Below are 16,342 nucleotides of genomic sequence, written 5' to 3'. Positions count from 1 at the left end.
AACACAGGCAGTTTAGCTTAGGATACAGGAAGTGAGCTGAGATCCTTTCTTCTCATGTGTCACTTCAAGCAATGGAGGTCAATGACCAGAAGTGCTGTTTATCACAACTGGTTCTCTTTGATATGATTAATCATTAATCAAGCTTAAACATGAATGACTCTTCAATTGGTATGGGATGGACTTTCAAAAGTAGTTAAACACATAAATACAGAGGGAGACTCTCACAGGATTACACCCATTAGGTTCTTTGGGAACTCCCATGAGGCGAGTAACTGCACTTTCATGTGCTTAAATATTTTTCACCTCTTGTCTCAGAAATGAAAACTAAAAAGCAGGAATAACAATGTTCCCAGTTCAAAACAGGAAACAGAGTCCAACCAATGGTCTTTGCAGTTACATAGACTCTTCAAAGGTAACTGGAGTAAAAAAGCAGAAGAAAATTATTTTTTGCAATGCAGTGAACAGAAGACATCTCTGGATTCATATGTATAAAGAAAAGATCTGTTGAGCATAAAGATGGCATTTTTACATTGTTGTTTCTCACAGTAAAACCACGCTTTATGATCAGATTTATTAATTTGCAGCCTAGAATTTTTCCAATAAGTCATTTTAAAGAATCACCAGCGTGTCCCATAGAAAAATCTTTTTACAATTAGACACTCCATTCTTTTATGTGTTAAGATACGTGAAGAATTCTTTCTATGACCTTACTGTACTATTGCTCAGCCCTCAGAGTTTCTCATGTGTTGTTTTATTTATTTATCAACTTGGAAATCATCACTGCAACATTAAATAAGCAAGAAACATGAGTCAAGGAAAAATGGCAACACAGTGCCTACAAAAAGAAGCCAGGAACCAATGTTTGCCTGTGTTATTTCAGAGGGCCTCTAAAAGCTGATATTAAAATGACATGGAAGGGTTTCAGATTTACTCTCAGTCACTCAGGATCAGATTGGCTTAGTAAATACTCTCCAGTCAATTTTTTCCTAATTTTGAGATCAAAAATCTCTCTTCAGGTGGAAGAATCTAGCTGCTTTATTCTCCCTTGGGGCCCATTATCCAATTATTCAAAATCTGCACTAGAAAACAGCAAATACTTTTTCTGATAATGCACATAGCAGGAGGGAATCCAGCTCTTTGCACCAGTGTTAACTGGTTTTGCAGCACTGACAGTAGTAACTACTTGTCCTGAATCAGTAAGATCAGCAGAAATGCCTGAAGGACAGAGAGGAAGCATGTCTATTGAGTAAGAAATGCCTCTTTACAGTCACTTCTCTGACCATAACCACACTTCAAATTAAATTTTGAAACATCTATTTTGTACACTCCAGCTTCCAGAATAAAGCAGCAAGTGTTTTTAGTTTCACCAAGAGATGGGCCTGAGTGGAGAGGTTCAGATCCAGAGCTGAATTTCGCTGGCATTTGGGGGTACATAAAACCCCATCTACATGCTCAGCGTAGCCTTGTACTATCAGTCTCAGTCCAAGGGGAATTTTAACAAATGAGGTAAGCCCAGTATTGCCAGTTATTGCTTTTCAGATGCTTCTTTCTTTTAAAAAAGTTCTGAATGAATAGTCATCAAAGTATTTAAAAGACTGAGCCTGAAAAAAACACTTTTCTCACAGAAACATGGGCCATTTCTACACTAAAAACACCGGTCTATGCCCCATTTAAGCTTAAGTAACAAGGACTGCCTAAATGAGATAAACTGTCTTGTTACATGTTAACTTGCTGTCCTGAGTAGAAGAAAAACCCCAGTCTGCATCTCAGCTGGAAAATTTTGGTGAATGGCAGTTAATTCTTAATCCTGTTGAAATCTGTTCAAATAACTTGATTAATCATTTCAACTTTTTGTGTGCTGCTGGTAGCACTGAGAAGTAACATGCTGATTAAGTACTGTGTCAAATATCAAGACTTCAGCAAGGATTAGCAAAAACTCTCAACTATTGGTGAACTAAATGAGCTTTAAAAATACCTCTAACACTGCAAGCTTATAACAAAAACAAGCCCAGCAAAAGCTCACATGTATAGTAACTGCACAAACACAACTTTAGCTACTTATTCCTTCAAGTTTCTTTCCTACTTGAAGAACAAAGACCCAAGTACATTATCAGGTTGACAGACGTGATTTATGCATGTGACAGCCTTCCAAGCAGGCACAAACCTGTAAGAAAGCGTATAAGACAGAGAGGTGGAACTAGCTGTAGGTTCCTGGAATTGATCGTGAGAGAGCTGGGTCCCTTGCCAAAGAGCCGCTGATGCAACTTCACAGGTAAGTTCAGCATAGGTGACTGTGCAAGACCTGAGTCCAGGACACTTAGAGCACCCTCACTATGAATGTAGGTCTTTTGAAAATCCTTCCTTGGCCAGACAACCTTAGAGGCCAGCCTATAACTTGGAGCCAGGGACTAAATCAAGAAGATAGTAGGAAAGGGTGCTGCTGCTGATTTCAGACAACATAGCCTACTCTCATTGAAGCCCCATACTCAAACGAACCCAAGCGTCCAGGGGGGCACCAGGGCTCATGGTCTCAAAGGTATCTAAATGCTAGAATAGTTTGCAACAGTAACTAATTCTCAGGCTTTTGAAAACACAAACCTTTTTGGCTCATCTGTGCTAGTGCAACTTCCACAATAGCTGCAGCTCATTTCCTCTAGGTCTGGGGAGTGATAGATGCCTGTAATAGCAGGCTGCATGTCAGCAACTACTAGTTAGCTTTAATTGCAGGCAGCAGCTCAGTTTACTGCAGCAGCAAGGGTTTACACCCTCTGCTTAGAGACACAGCAGATAATCAACTCCAGGCACTTGCAGCCATTTTACATTCTCTGACCTGCTGAACTACTGCTGGTAGCACTTATTTTCCCCAAAATTTGCCTTTCTTATTTGAACATTGTCTTTTCTGTCCTGTCAAACCAGGCCTGTCCCTGGCACAAAGTGAAATCCATCCTAAGGCAATGGCATTAGCCATACATATGATAGCTGTCAATGGGGAAGTCTTCTACTGACTGCTGTGTTCAGCTTCACACTCGCTAGAAATAATCTGCGAGTTGTAGCAGCTAAGTTACAAACACTGAAATTACTGATAGAAATACTTTGTTTCCAAAGTCCAGATAAAAGTGAATGTTTGGTAAATACAAACTCAAATAAGCTTTAAAAAGACAGACCCAAACAACTGTGACTGATCTGATTAAAGTACAACAAACTCAATGTTGACCTGATATAACCTGGTAAAGTACTTCTTACTATGAGTCATTCTTCACATTTTACCAGAACAGAATCTACAGGAATGGTCTGTTCTTGGTTGCTGGGTTGTTTTTTTTTCCTTCCTACAGCTAGAAAAACTTTGAATGATCTTGCTCAATGAATAAATGTAGAAAGAAATAAAGGGTGGAAATAAAGCCAGCTTGATCCACATGCTCCCTATGGTGATAAACTGCCTGGTTGGCATGTGGGACACATCAAAGCAGCCCACAGGTCTCCTATTTACTAGAGGTCTCGTATCTTGGCTTTCTACAAAATGCCTCTCTTACCATTACCAATTGGAGAGGAGAGCAAACTTCCTAAAAGGGCAGAGTCAACCCCCACAAAATCCTTTGGGTATTAACACCCATTAACTCCTGCTATGGAGGGACAAACACATTCCTTCTGGAGGCTGATTTTCTTAAATCACTTCTTTTATAAAGCTTTTGTGGGATGTTTTAAAGCAGAGCCCCATGCAGCCCAAGGTCACCCTTGTCAGGGCTGGGACTGTGGGCTGCTGCAGCACTACCCACGCACAAGAAGCTGCTGGTGACCTGGGGAGCAGGAGTGCTTGCCTGAAATCCTCCTCCACAATCCACAACTGCTCCATCACTTCCTTTCTGCCACAGATGGGGCTGCGCGGATGACAGGAATGACTCTTCGTCTGGGCATGTAATTGCCATGCACAGCCTTGGCCTCCTGCTAGTATCCCTCCCTAAAGGGCAGCTGGAAGCATTTCTGCTCCTGCTCTTCTCGCCTTTTCCAGGTTAGAATTTGTGGGAGGAGATGTGACAGCTTATTTTTCCTGCAACTGACTTGAACAAAGAAGTGACACAAACTTTTGCTGAATGGATTGCAGATGGAAACTGCTGCCATACGGCTAACATCTGGGTTTAAAAACCAGATGATGAGAAGAGAATTTCTGTTAGTAGTTTTAAGACTAAGTAACTGCCTCTTCAAATAAAGACTTCAGCCTCAAGGCTCTGACTCATTTTAATATATGACACAGATAACTACAATGATTAGACATGATAATTTATCGCTGGTCCTAATGGACTACAGCCAGCAAAATTAATTATTTTACTTAGATCAATATTTTAAGACATTAAAAAAAAGTGTTTTATCAAAATTTAAAATATATACTTAAGTTTTCTACATATACTACGTACATTATATAAATCAGTATGAGTTGACTCATCACAGCAAGATTTGAGAGTCTTGATCATCAAGATATTCTAGGAGCTACAGGACTGTTAAACTGAATTTTGATAATTCAAAAAAAAACAAAGGGATTAATTTTACAAAGGAAAAAACATCATTTTTCTTAACCTGTTCTTTTAAGCATAAATTTATCATCCCAGAAAATGAAAGCTCAAAGGAAATAATAGATTTATACCATACCTTAAACTTTAACTGATTCGGGATCTATTAATGGCAGAAATTTGAAATCTACACGATAATACCTGATCTGAGAAACCTTAGCCAAACACTCTTGGCTGCTGAAAGCTAGGAAATAACACACTCAGTATAAACTGGAATGACAAGGTCCAGGATCCAGGCCACCCAGGTCATACCAGCATGGTGCCTCTGTCTGAACAGAGAGGGGCTTTGTAACCTGGTGTGGCTAACGTTTCTGGGCAAGGAAGACTCCATGTTCAGGATCAGCTGTAGTTTTTCACTATTCACATTTTTCTGGTTTGTAACAATCTTGATCCCTTTCTGAGATATACGAATACTAATCCAATCCATAGTCATTTACCTATTTCCTTCTCAGTGGAAATCTACCTAAGTAGAGTATTTAAGACTTAGCTTCTTATTTTCCACACACTTTCTGCTAGACACTTAACAACACTGTTCATATCTTCCTTGCAGATTTTGACAGCACTGTTTTGTTACAAACTTAACATTGGTACAAGTTATATAAAATGCTGGCTGAGCAGATCTTCCTACCAGGCACAACTGTTCAGAGCATAAAATGAATTTTATAGTCCATGGCCTGAATTCCAACCTGGTAGCAACAGTGAAAATTCAGAGTAATCCCACTAAATACAAGAGAATATACTGGATTTACTTCAGTGTAAATGAAGTGGGAGTCTGGCCCCATGCAGCTACTTTTATTGTTTGGAGGCCACAACAGTTGGAATAAAGAATAAGAGGGAACAAAGCGTCCAGGGTTTCTGCCATTGCTTGACAGATTCAAGGACAAAGGTAAGCCCAGCTCTCAGAGACTCTAAGCAGTATGTAGTCAGTTTGTTCTTCGCTGAAATATGAAGACAAGAGTTCTGAAAGGCAATTAAAATTCACCAAAACTGCTGCTCAACCTAGACGAAACCTGTTAATTCCAGTCCTTGATATTTTTTTCTATTTTTTTTCATAAAAGATACAGACAAATGTCACAGACTCAGTAATTTACATAATGTAGCATTCTGACTCAGTGCAATTTTCTTTGATAAAGCTAGCATTCAAGTTAATATAAACTGAGTTCCCACTGATGCATCTCTGTCAACAAAACAAGACAGGTTTAGATCTATATTACAAGGTCTGAAGATCACCTGAGGTTCTGTTCCAGTATCTTTTTCCTTTTATCTATTTTCTGTTTTAAATTGATTCCTAGAAGAATTATCTGCCATGCTGCCGTGTAATGATACAACAGGCAGTGTAAGTGATGGGGCAACATATCTTCTGTTTTCTTAATCCATTTCTTAAATTTTAGTAGCAGTTGTGGATCAGTTTTATATAAATGAGCTCTTGAGAGCCAAACTCTGGCCTCTGATTCACATCATTAGCAACACAGAATTTGGATAGCTTGCAGTTTTTGTGAGAAGGAAAGCTTTATTGAGCATAATGAGTTGCCAGAGCTCTCGAGTCAGGCTGCTGGCCCTGTCAGCCATGAGACCCACTCTCTTATTCCTGAGTTCCCGACATCACCTTCACCGCTCCTAAAATCCAGCCCCTCTTCCACTCCTCAGCCTGGAGGCAAGTTTCAGGTTAACCCAGGTCCTGAGGAAGCTACCCAGAAGATTTCTGCACCCAGCTGGGATGGGGACTGCATCTCTGGTGTGCCAGGACACAGCACTGAACACTGTGGCTATCCTAGTTTCACCAGGCCTCTCCTGGGCCTGAGGAGGAACCTGCTGATTCTTGCTGTGTGTTGGGCTTGCCACACATGCCAACCATTATTATATATGCTTGTTTGTATTCTGGGCCTAATTCCCCACTGCATTTCTTCAGTGTTATTCTGCTGCAATAAGTAAACCTAAATTAGAACAAAACTGCAGTAATACTGTTGTGAAATTGGGCTCGTTGCCTTCTAGCACACTTCAGACACAACTGAGAACTCCCATTTTGTACTGTTTATACATTCTCCCCTTATTCATTATAGGAAACTTCAGTTATCAAGCTGTAAGCATGATATGCTTATATATATAACTTATATATAATGCCATATAATGATGGCATTAGCAAAAGTGAATTATTCCATTTTCTTGGGACTAATTAACGATGCTGTCCCAAAGAGACTTTTATTATTATTCATAATGCAGTAAGACCTGGGTGGCCTCTGGCCCAGATGAGTAGCCCACTGTGGTAACACTGTACAATGACAGGACAAAAAGGCAGTCAGCAGTCCCTGCCATTGTTAAAGGTCAGAATTTTTACACAGAATATGGTAACAATTTGGGGAATTTTTTAGCTCTTGATAGGATATTTAAGTGATAAAATAAATGTAATTATCACTTAGCATGCCTAGAGCACTATTACACAAATCTCAAAACTTGTGGAGGGAGGAAAGGGTTGCTGTTTCCATTTTTACATTGAGAGGAACTGAGGCACCAGGGAAGAGAGCCTGTCTCGGCACACCTTGGGCTGAGCCCCAGCATCCTTCAGCACAGCATCAGGTCCCCCTGCTTCCTGGCCAACTGACAGCAGCACGCACTGGTAATATTGGGACCATCTGATAACAGCTGATATCTGGAAAACACCCACTGATTTCTGAAATTCAAAACTATAGTTTGTGATCATTCAAACACAATTTACATTATGAATCAGTAGCTGCAGTGTTATCATAGGTTTCTAAGGTAAGGAGATGCAACTCCAGCAAAGTGACTATGCAAATCTCATACTACGTACTTCCACAAGAGCCCTCATTCTCAATGAGCCACACATCAAAAAGGGACAGAATAAATTACAGACAAGTCAGAAAAAGAAAGCCATCTACTCATTAATCCACACTGACTTTTTCTGTCCAAAGAGAACAAAGGCAAACGGAAAACAGACCTCACATCAAAAGCTATTCAAATATACCAAGTTGTAGTTGTTGCAGTACCTACCTGATTCAGAGACCCCTTATAGACCTGTATGCTATGCACAAGCACACAGGGCTTGACATTTCATCTATTTGTCTGTTTAGAAGAGGAAAAAATGTGAATCATATGCTCCACAACAACCCTGGAGACGTGAATACCCTTAACACTGGTCTGTGCCCCATGGTCATAATTTTGCCAAATGCTTTTATGACCAGTAAGCACTGAGTTTAAAATGCTCTAGGCCTTCACCATCTTAAGATTTGAGATGGCTCACAGGGGTCTTCATTAAGGTCCCCACTTTCTGACTGAAAGTTTTTCAAGAACTTCTCCATTCAGGCCACATATGCACAGATCTTTGTCTGGAGGCTGTGAGCTCTCCCCACATTGGATCCCTGGGCTGCTCACTAAACCATAGCCAAATATTTCTGTGTGGTGAGGGCATGCTGTAAAGCATTTGTAGTTATATCCTGCACTAAGAGAAAAACAGTGGCTTAAATGATCTGGCTTGTACTTTAGAAGAATTTTTTAAACCCTATAATAATGGTTTTCTATACATAGGTTGCAGAAATGGATGCCTTTATCAATGCAAAAAAAAAAAAGTAATATGAACATTTTCAGCTGTTCAAAGTCAAATGTAATTTTGAAGCATTTATCTTTTTGGAGAGTCCAGCTTAAGGGTAACAGGAATAGAACGTGCAACATGCAGAAACTGAATTACTTCAGATGAAAGAAAGGGTAATCTTTAAGACACTAGCACCTAATTCCATGTTTTATTTGTTTTTGACAAAATTCAAGGCTCAGCTAGAATACCCTGCACTTCAGAGCAAATGTCCTCCAAAGTCAGGCATCCTTAGTATTCTGGGGTTACTTGCAAACAAGGGTTGTGATATGTTTGTGTCCTTTGTGAGACGTTACCTTGCAGGCAGCTGAATGGCATGTATGTGTGGATATTACACCTCTCTGAGTGCAGCTATTCCCCCATACTCCCAACAACTCAGAGACTATTCTGTTTTCCCCTTTGCAATGAGGACCAGTCACACTCTATCTCACAAAACGCTTTAAAGGCAGCCACATAAAAACAGTGTGTCTAGCAATTCCCAGAAGGCTGAGACACCTACTTCCTCTCTGCTTTTCCCCTCACCTGACACAAGTCTGGCTACTCCGCTAGCTGGGACAGCTATAACCAAGTTCTGGGGACCAATTAACTCCTCATATGCCGGTGTCAGTGTAAAAGTCCTAGTGTGCTATCCTCTCTCATCTGCTGGCAGAAAAAACCTCTAGCCAGATGTAAAGGCTAGCCAAGAAGACAGAGGAAGAATTTGGTCTTTGAGTCTTTCAGGTCATCAGCCAAAACACATTCAAACCCAGAGCATTAAATATGTTGGGGTTTGCATCACTCCAAACAAATCCAGCCTCAGCTTTACCAACATCATTGTCTAACTGAAAAGGAACTTCTCATTTGCCTACTGCTGCCTCAGGTGTATTCATTTTGCAGGCAGGCTGTAGCTGACTTTCCATCCCCCTACTTGAGCAGACACTTCAGTACAAATACTACATTCTTCTAGCCCAGAGGGAAATTCTTGCTGCCTGCACTTTAACAGTTGATCTGCATGGCACTCTGGGAGACTTAAATATGGCACAGTAGTTCTATTGTTTAATATTATTAAAACTGCTTGCTCTCTTGTGATTCTGCAAGATCCTGGAGTGTAGCAATAAGCACTAATCATTTCATATCTATCAGCTAGTTCTCTTCTTTTTAGTGGATACCACTTGCTAGTTTTATTTTAGAGATTATTACAGATATATCAGGATACAATAGATCTCCATCACTGTCAGTTTTATTCTTTTCTTTATGCACATGAATTTCAGTGGCAGTTTTCCTTGAACCATCTGGATTCAAAGAGTCAGCTGACTAAAAGGAAATTCCAGTCTATCAGGACCATTTCCAATTACTTTCTTTATGCCAAACAAACTTTTCATGCCTTGATCTACCAACATTGCAATTGTCACAAACAGACCAAGCAAAGCAAGAGGGTACAGCACAAAAATAGCATAAACCAGTCAGCGGATCTGCTAGGCTTCCTAGAAGATCTCTATTTTGTCCTAAGACTTCCATTTGTTAAGGAACAAACTTGATTTTTCTATTGTCATTAATAACCCATTGTTTGTGCTGATACAGTTCAGGCTGTACAGACCATAATAATTTTTCTATCTGCTGCCATCCATTGTCATAAAAGCATACATTTCCCGAGCAATGTCAAATGGCCTGCAGCAAACTGCTGTCAGGTCACAGTTGTGCAGGTAGCAAGCTCAGATTAGTCCTCCTGACCAACTGAGAACTGCACATGAGCTCCTGTGGCTGCTATTTATGTTACACATCGCCAGCCTTTGCATATGTGGGCATCCTGGATGCGCCAGTTGATTTTAGTCCTCTGGGGCTGGATGGTGACAGTATGGAGCTGCCTCCTTCTCCTTCTTCATCCCCATTCCCCCAGCCATCTGCCACACACACCGTCTTCACACAGCTTACTCAGGTGTCTGTGAACGTGCTGGACACCGCTGGCATGTGGTTTTCTGTATGGTCCAAAAGGTGTGCTCTGCCCAGTACCCTGCCTGGGAACTGCTCTCAAAGACAGCAAAGATGCAGTCTCTGAGATGTAATTTCACAGGCAGAATAAATGCTAAGTCAGTGGGACAGAGTCCAGTACAATGGAAGAAAAACATTCAATAGGATAATGAACATTTCAGCATTTTTGTTTATTGGATACAGGTTTCCCAGGCTGAGTGCAACTGTCTACTGATATTTGAGAAAACCAAGAGAGGTTCATGGCATTCAAACCTTTTCTACATAGGGAACTTTGTCTCCAGTAAACGGAGGAAGACTTGAGACTGCAGGCATATTCAAGATGTCTTTTTTAAAAATCAAGGAAATTCACAGCAGTAGATCTTTTTTTTTTTTTCATGCTTAAGGTTTAGCATTAATTATGCTTGTTCACACCAATGACCAATCCAACAGGTTAAATCCAGGTTTTATCAAAAGAAGGAAAACAGACAAATGGATTTAAGTACACTGGGGATCCCTTCTTTCTTTTGACCACCAGGAACTTCCCTGGCTGAGGGGATGAGTGACTGGTTTCCTCTAATACAGATGCCTCCTCATTTCTGAGGACCTACAGGGTAGTTTGAAACTTGACACTGGTTTTCTGCTTGAGTCTGGTTCAGTAATACACAGTGCTTCTGCCAGCCCACAGGGCTCGATAAATATTACACGTGTGGTAGATGGGATCACTCTTTTTTCCTTAAGTACAGTAGAACCTTTTTACAGTTATGCCAATCCCCCTAAACTTTGCATGTGTTTAATAAAGTTGGGTTTTCATTACAATCAGAATTGCAATTAAGTAAAATCTGATGCAGCAAAGCAACTTTTCGTTCTGGTTCTCTTGTAAACAGAATTCTACTCTATCTGGATTTGTGGTAGGCACACTCCATTTTATTTAACTGAAAAAAAATCAATTTAAAAAAATTAACTATGCAAACACCTTTGAAACAAAGCAATCTCTGCACATTCTGCCTACGAGTAACATTTCCTTTACAAAAGAACTGCTGGATATGCCAAAGAAGATATGGCTGGTATAAAACTAATTATTTCTAATCATGATTTTCTCTCTAGAAATGCACAAGCAACCAATATGTTACTGCCTCCTAGTACAGTTTCACAGGACTAAAGCTGTGGTAACAGCAGAGCACTCTACCACACGGCAGCTCCTTTTTAATAAACAACCCATCAGCAAGGAAACCCATAAAGCACATTGCCACTGTAGTCATTAGCTGGGAAACAAATTCAGCTGTGTATCAAATATCCCCTTAAGATGAAATCCTGCCCACAGTGAAGTTCATTGACATCAGTACTATCTAGATACACCCTCTCCAGGTACAATGTTTGTATTTCTCAAAGTACAAGGGCCAAAATTATGCAAATAACCTATAGATGTTGAATAGCTTCATATAAATTATTTAAGCTTGAGATTTCCAGGAAAGAGAGACATCATTTGGAGATACTTGCATCAGATACTTTTACCAGTTACATGACGGCAGTGAAACTTTCACACTCTTGCTGCAATTACAAAGTTTGAAGGAAAGATCTGTAACATGCAGGTAAGAAGAGAAGATGCAAAACCACTCTATAAACCTATAATGTAAGCATGTGCATTCACCTGCAAACTGCATGGACAGACAACCGCTGTATAAAATCATGAACACTTACAAGTATACAGCTAGCAGCGGTTAAAAGGTGCATTTGGTTGAGCAGATGTGGACTTTTCATGTGTCATTTGGACAGTCATTTTAAAACGGTACTTGCCTTCCCTGTAATGTGGGTAGGATGTCAGAAATTTTTTTTCAGAAGCTTTACCAGTCTCCTCAAGTTACGAGTCCTCAGACCCTTCAGTGGGCCCTTCCACAAGGGCTGTTTGAACACCAGCACTGTGTGTGATCTCTGAAATAAGCAGGTTCTCTGCTCCCCCAGCAAAGACTGCAAAGTGCGAGCAGGGCAGAGTTGCGACTAGCACAGCAGAAAAGCTTCTCAAATACTAGGGATCACCAGGTACCTACCACCTTCTGCACAGTTTTATTGACACCTGAATATATCTGGCTCATCTAAAAAGGTCTGATGTTGTAGATGGCACTTGTGCAATTGTCCTACAATAGGAATCAGTGCTGGAACTGTGCACGTGTGAGGACCCTGGCCTATTCTATCACATGCCACACAGCTCCATGCTGCACCATTTAGTTAGGCAGCAACATTCTCCTTTCACTTGGATAACAATGGTGAATTAGAAGAAGGAGCTATATGAAAGAAAGAGGCTCCACTTAGTCATTATATAATGAAATGGTGTCAACCTATGCAAAAAAAGACCAAAACCCTGCTAGGTTGCAAGAAAAAATGGCATCCATCCAAAATCAATCTCCCTTGAGATACAAATTCTGGCATCTGCCAAGATGGAAGCTTGTTTAATCTGTTTTGCAACTATCTAAAATATATGTCCACCCTGAACATTTTTGCTTTCTCATTCTGCTGTTTTTTCTAAGAAAGGATGCAATGGGCCTAGGCCTTCTGCTTTGAGCGCGAAAGTTTTATGCCAAAGAACAAACAAGAGAAAATAGACATTAAAGTCCTGTCTGGCGACACCACTAATAAGTTCACAGTCACCGTTTCCTTCTTCCTCCCCTGCACCAAGTGTTTCTTCCCAGACAGTGATCCAGACTGCTGATAGCTCTGGCAGGGAGCTTTTACCAGAAATTTTAGCAGGAAATGTTAATTTGCAAGCCTTGGTGTCCTCCCTCGGGGAAGACAGACATTGTATCTGCACAACCAAACTGTGGGGACTCAGAACTCCTCAGACCTGCCTGGAACATGCAAAAGAGAAACTCCTCGGTATCTCTAGCAAAGCTGAGTAAAAAAACAACTGTATTAATTTATTTTCTTTTGCCTTTTCCCCCAAGCAATTAAACACTAGAAGAATGTCCAAAGCAAACAGAAAAATTCTATTAATTAAATATCCAATTTAGTGTAGTCTCATGGCATAACTTTGAGTTCAGCCTGATTTCTAGGACAAAAAACCTAGCTGGAAATTTGAAGGACTAGAATAAAAACAAACTATTGCTTTGTGTAAAATTCTGCTGCATTTCTATAAACCAGCTTAATGGTAAAATAGCCTGTGTGTAACAGTAAACGTAACACATCCATTACAAATAAATTAGATATCAGGGATAAATAGTTTTCTAGTATAATGTCTCATGTGAAAGACAGAAAGAAAAAGCCAGACTCACTTTATTAACAGTTCCAGTAAAGCTACAGTAAAACTACAGGTCACCTGGAGAATTAAAAAATAAAAATAAACCTATAAACTCATTGAAGAATTATGTAGATCAGACTCTTAAAAAATTTTATTACTCAGATAGATCACCTGATTTCTTTTTCTTCCTCTTTGAACTTTGAACAGAAGGCTGTAAGTAATTAGATGCAGTAATATAGATGCAGGAGAGAACGGTGTTCTTTATTAGGAAAGCTTTTATCAATCATGGGAAGTTTCATTTGACTTGTTTTATGTGTTTGCATGTTCCTTTCAGCTAGGACAAACGTTCTTACCACATTCATATTTGTCTGGTTAGCAGATTTTTCTGCATCTCTTTTGTCCTTATCCTCCAAAGACAAAACAAATGCTGTGCTGCTAAATGTTGAACTTTGCAATTTTAGTACTGCATTGCGACAGGAATGTATTTTGACTTACTGTACAAGCCACTAACATGTACAGTCCAGGCACCTACCATGGAACACCAAAGTTCTACATTTTTTCTTCACTGCTTAATTTGAACCAGTATTTCATACTACGGATGACTTCAGAATATACTATGAGTTGCATAATTTAATCCAGTTATATTTTGTAATCTAATTTTGTTAAGAACATGCAAATATATTCCAACAAAACAAACCTTCTGTGAAACAGCAGGAAAATATTAGAGGTGGCATCAAACCACTACTCCATTGGACATAAATTACTCTCAGTACGATCCCCACAAAACAGAGTAACAAAATTTGCAGGCCGCAATATGAGGTCGTACCCAGAAATACTTTCCAGATGAAGCAAGCAAGATTTGCAGTGGTTTTGTGACACAATCAACAATTTCCTGCTATTGGAAGAGAGATTATCTAGTGCATTTGCTGCACAGATTCTGTCTTCTTGCACACCTCCTTTTCTGAGTTCAGTGAGCAATGAAAGCTAAAAAGGGCACTTGCACAAATATAAGGTCCATCACAGCTCTCTGTCCTTCCTTCTCTGTGCAGCTGGCCCTGAATGCTCAATAGCTGATCACCTGTGAATTATTTTGTCAGACAAATCTAACAAATACATTGCCTACCAAGCACGCATAGTATTTCAGCCTCATGCCCCTTGTTTATTCTTAAATAGTACAGCCCTGCCACTGCTACCCATGTACTCTTTGGGAAGTAAAACATGGCTTGTTTGAACCATAAACTAATACTACTTAAAGCATTTAAGACTGATTATTTTTTTTTTTTTTAAACAAGAGAAACATGCCTATGTTGGGAATAATATTTTGCTGATACTGTAAACATGGAACTATGGGTGTCTCAACCCATATCCCACATACTATGTTTCTACTTCAGACCGAGTTTTAAAACATAATTTCACAGTGTTTATGATAACTTAATAGCTTAACTGATGATTTTGCTCTGCAACTCTCCTTTGTATTTTTAGCCCATTCTTTTTTTTTTTTTTTAAATCTGCATGGCATATAGAATTACCAGGACTACCATTTGACTGGCTTGCTATTTTTTCTAGCGTAAGAAGAATCTGTTAGCTGTGCCAGTCAAGAAAAAACACTTCTTCCCCCGAGTTACACTCTGAGAATTTAGTTACAGCCTTTACAAGCAGTGCTATGCAAATCAGTGCTTCCCACGCAAGCAGCTTTTCAGAGTCTTCAGCAAGAAACACCTGCTGGTAAGTATAGACCTATTTTTTACAGTACAATAGCATATTTTCTTCCTGAAATGTTCAATTTTTTCCAGTATTTCTGTCATACAAGAATAGATTAAAAAGAAAGTGAAATAGTTATTACTTTTCCACGACTGCAGTGCCTACCAGTTGTTTTCTTGACACACCTCTCCCAGTCTCATCTGGAACTCTCCCTGTTTCACTGGGTTGGAAAAACTGTGTCCCTTTGACTGCAACGGTGACAGCATTCATTTCACTCTCTGTTCTGTCTTCTAACACAAGACTGAAGAACTGGAGCCTCAAGCTGAAGTCAGAGGCAAACATCTGGAATTTATTTGTTAGAAATAAAATGAATGACATCTTTTCAGGAGTGTTAGCTTGCACCTGTACTTATAAATCTCCATGACGGCAAGTTATTAATAAATTTAACCAGGAGCAGGAGGCAGAAGGCTCTGAATATGAGCCCTTTGGCTCGACCCCTGTCAAGGGCCCCAGGAAGAAGGTCAGTACTGAGATGCCCTCGAGACACAATTTGTTCAGAGCTTTCCTCTTCCACCATAGGATAAGGAATACAGTATATTAGGCCTCCTGGGGCCCACCATGCTTTCAGTGCACAAATCCAGCCAGCTCTGTAGAGCAGGTTGGGTGGCAGACTGTGTTCTCTTGGTCTCTTCTCCCAGATGACAGAGTGCCCTATCCAGCCTTACAGTCTGCACAGGCAACTGGGAGTTTCATCCAGCCTTGCCACAGGGGAAATGTAGCCCCAGTGGTTACTTTTGTTGTCTGTAACACCAGGAGTGATTCAAACTTCAGCAGAAGCTTTGCAGGGCAATGGAAAAGAGAACTGGAGGAATTTAAGGGGACAGCACTGCAAACAGGGTAGTGATGGGGGGCCAGGACAGAGGTCAAAAGAATCAAACACGGCAGCTGTTATCTGATGGGAGGGCACAAAGGTACAGGATGAACCTCTGGAAATATGTAGAGGAGGGAACAGGGAATACACAGAGAGGAAGAAGGGCAGGGGAGAAACAAAGAGAGAGAAGCCCCTGCCAATTGTTTGGATGAAGTGTTACCTTTGCCTAGGCACTGAACTCATTGTCTGCAGCCGTCTCCTTTCCTGCTTCTTTCCTGAGCCTCCCTCAGCACAGACAGTGCTTGTTCCAAATCGGAAGGTGACTGATGTGGGTCCTGTGCTATGGGCAGGTCTACAGCAGGGACTAGATCAACTTCTTTAGTTTTACTTGTGCAGAGCACAAGGTTTTCACTGCAAGGGTTCAGCTGACT

At 40.3% G+C, this 16,342-nt stretch overlaps 1 protein-coding gene across 5 annotated transcripts in view; it reads right to left on the bottom strand.

The window, feature by feature from the left end:
- PDE8A (phosphodiesterase 8A) overlaps window positions 1–16,342 on the bottom strand; it is a 160,093-nt gene that overhangs the window by 39,125 nt on the left and 104,626 nt on the right. The window contains exon 1 of one of the 5 annotated variants that reach the window (XM_075100480.1): window positions 13,374–13,395. The exons of the other annotated variants lie outside the window; for them this stretch is intronic. The gene's annotated coding sequence lies outside the window, so the exon portion shown is untranslated. Of the gene's footprint in view, window positions 1–13,373; window positions 13,396–16,342 lie in introns of those variants that run through there. 5 annotated transcript variants of the gene reach the window in all.

Source organism: Phalacrocorax aristotelis, chromosome 7 (assembly GCF_949628215.1).
Source record: "Phalacrocorax aristotelis chromosome 7, bGulAri2.1, whole genome shotgun sequence".
Taxonomy (NCBI): Eukaryota; Metazoa; Chordata; class Aves; order Suliformes; family Phalacrocoracidae; genus Phalacrocorax; species Phalacrocorax aristotelis.
The sequence above is the reverse complement of the archived record's forward strand: the minus strand, read 5'-3'. Positions and strand labels throughout refer to the sequence as shown.